At 39.5% G+C, this 3,583-nt stretch overlaps 1 pseudogene; it reads right to left on the reverse strand.

Annotated features, from left to right (window-relative positions):
- Positions 1–2,314: 2,314 nt before the first annotated feature.
- On the reverse strand, positions 2,315–3,338 carry LOC126298093 (peroxisomal membrane protein PMP34-like; annotated as a pseudogene).
- Between the last annotated feature and the right edge of the window lie 245 nt (positions 3,339–3,583).

Raw genomic sequence — 3,583 nt, forward strand, 5'->3', positions numbered from 1 at the left:
AAGGAGCGGAATCAAAATACAGTGCCGCACGAGTCCAGGTACTCCACTAATTGCCAAATCTGTTGAAAACTATGATCAGGATACTTCATAATCTGTTCTCGTATGTGGGGATGTGACAGATTTTGAGGAATGGCGTCTCTGATCGTGGCATCACTGTAATAACGTCCACTCTCACACTTAAATTTTCAATGGTGTGTAAGCCCTTGTAAGTCTGTTGGCCACTGTTATGAGTCTGATTAGGTTGCCTACGCAAACGAAGGAATTCGTAATGCGCAGTTGCCGCATTAATCTGTTCACTGAAAGTACTATCTAGCGAAGCAGTTATTCTTCATAAGGACCACTTTCAGGACGGGAGGTGGAGAAAAGATTGAAGGCGAGCCTGTAGACTGACAAACAGACTGTTTATATGAATTGTCCGAAAGAACAGACACCAAGCATTCCTATGATTGATTTGCTTCGATGGGCAATGAACCCGCCACTTTGAGTGCGGATGCACAATTCCAGCCGACCTCCTGTTTGAATCTCACAGTAGCGAGCGTGGAGAACATGGGCTGGGGGGCTGGGACTGCGGATAGGTGGCGTTAAGTGGTAGCGTGGGTCTGCCGCGAGGCGTTACGAGATAATCCGCGCAATTGCCATAAACGACATTCAATTTTTCAATTTGAGGAATAAAAAACAAGGTAGTTTTGATCACATAAAGCATATGAAATACCAGTGGGAAGGGGAATTTTTTAGAGAGCAATCTCCATCTGCTGTAAGGAGGAAGTATATATATATATATATATATATATATATATATATATATATATATATATATATATATATATATATATGGCTCTGAGTACTATGGGACTCAACTGCTGTGGTCATTAGTCCCCTAGAACTTAGAACTACTTAAGCCTAACTAACCTAAGGACATCACACACATCCATGCCCGAGGCAGGATTCGAACCTGCGACCGTAGCAGTCGCACGGTTCCGGACTGCGCGCCTAGAACCGCGAGACCACCGCGGCCGGCATATATATATATATAAGAATGAGTGGTTCTGAATATACATTTAGTGCACATTTCTGCTAAAAATAGATTATATATCTGTAACAGAGCCACAAATACCAACCTTTCATGTATTATGGAATGATCATACAGAGATGAAACTTTGGCAGGCATTAAAATGTATGATGCAGGGCATGTTGAATGGTTAATTATTGGTTTGTGTGAGCTTCAAGTGTCACTGGAAATAACAAAATGCTGAATCATACATTTAACAAACTCTTACTCGACATCATCACTAATAATTCATACAATTCCTATTTTTATGTTCTAAGATGTCATGCTTCACCTCACACTCTGTTCCCATCACAAATATTCTACTTATGGCATCAGCAAGTCCCTTCATCTCACACTCTGTTCCCATCACAAATATTCTACTTATGGCATCAGCAAGTCCCTTCAGATCTTTGAAGCCCTCCTCGTTAATTACATAGCTCCAAACTCTCCGTCTACCACATTAGTTTTTTTTCTGCAAGTAAGTGAATGAACATTTGACACTTTGGATTTTTACCTCCATTTCATTTGTAGGGAATGCATGTATTATCCTACCCAACAAAATCAACAGCAATATTCTGCACTGCAGTGTAGAATGGGCAATGAAACTCCACTAGTCTGATTTGGCCAACACAGACATGGAGAACACTAACGAGGTTAGTCTTAGTATTTGTCATTACTGAGAAATTAATTTCATGTTAATCATTTTTATAACTTTATCTCTGACATTTTCTTGTTTCTTGTAATGCACTTCTTCAAAATAATCTCATATCTATGCTACTGGGTTCTACTTTTGAGAATAATACTTAATTTTTGACAGAAGAGGACGTTCTACTTTCTTTGATTTCTCTTAATGACAGAGGTAAAAAGGAAATTCATATACAAAATTAATATAACCAATACAAAATCCTCCAGTGAACAGATAGGCAAGAGTATTGTATGACAGACAAAAACATAGTATGACACGTACAATAAGAGAGCTAATGACCAGGAAATACCATAACTTTCAATTATCACAATATTATCTATAAGAAATATAAATCATTAAAATTTCATAGGCAAGTGTCACAAGTACTTTTCTGATTACTACACTCATACACCACCAAAAGAAATAATGACTGCTTAGCAGTGTCATACATACAAGAGGATGTCTTACGTGAAATGTCTACTCTTTGAGTGTTATTCATTTTAAAGATTACTGGCCTTTGGTATTCTTAGGTAAGACAGACTAGTATCTACACCGAATTCTGCTCTTTATAAACCATTTTCCTAATGATTTCTTTTAATTACCGTTTGCTGAATTCTTAACATCAACTTGAAGACAAATGCTGCAATCTTCTCATATGTTGCAAACATAAGTGCAGCAGTTAAAACAGTCTGAAGCAGTTTAGATTCCATTCCCTTGAAGAGTCCACCAACCCCATGTTTCCTGAGTAAGTATAAAGTCATTTTAATTATCTCAGCATCAGAAGTCAAATCTCTGAAATTGTGCCCATGCCTAAGTTTTGTCTGCACAATCTGAAGTGGGTAAGTCAATATTGTAGCAACAGCTTTTGCCACTGCTCCCATAAGAAAATAGACGCAACCACTTGTTTCTATTGGTACGTATACAGCTCTCATGTGCCTTTTCAACGACTCATACACCATAAACTGAAGAGCAGGGATCACAACAAGTAATAATGAATGCAGAGTACCACTCCATAACGACCCCACACCTTTACTACGAGCTACTCTCACGAGGCCATCAGTGAGGCCAGTGAATTCAACACCGTTACTTTCATGCGAGTTCTTTGGCTGTACACCTTTCATTTTTAGTCGTTTGTTAACAACCCATAATGGAGTTGTCAGAAGAACATTAACAACACCAGCTACGGATCCAAGAAGCAAGTCTCTCACTGCACTGTGCTGTACAGGATGAACATTTGTTCCCTTAAGGCCATGCCATGGAATGTGTAAAAATACACAGAATTTAAGGCACACAGGCTCTCCAAGACAGGAACCATGCCACGATACAACGTACAAAAGCCTTCTAGCCTTCTTCTGCTACCAATTCACGCAATACTGAAAGTGTATTCTTTGCTTCTCGGGTGTCCTCCAACTGTAACCTCGCTCTCACTGTGTCCAATGGATAAAATGTCCCCATCGCAACAACACTGCCAGCTGCACCTGCCATAGCATGGACAAGTGTCTCGTACATAAATAAATTCCTGCTACGGTCACTCATAATTAGTAAATTTACAACAGTATCATCTCAACCACAAAGTTATTTTAATACTGCCGGTACAATTCAACACCGAACTTTTTCAAAAAAAGATCCTTTCTTAACTTTACACATCTCATGAAGAAAACTCGCCCGAAATCCTTTTCGGCTGACTTATTCGAAAAACCTATCTCCCAAATCCTTTCCCTACACCTACACCCGCCCATCTGAGCTATCCAAGCACGACTCACGATCCGTCCTCACAGCTTCAATTTCTGCCAGTACCTCGTCTCCTACCTTCCAAAACTTTGCAGAAGTTCTCCTGCGAACCTTGCAGA

Source organism: Schistocerca gregaria, chromosome X (assembly GCF_023897955.1).
Source record: "Schistocerca gregaria isolate iqSchGreg1 chromosome X, iqSchGreg1.2, whole genome shotgun sequence".
NCBI classification, from domain to species: Eukaryota; Metazoa; Arthropoda; class Insecta; order Orthoptera; family Acrididae; genus Schistocerca; species Schistocerca gregaria.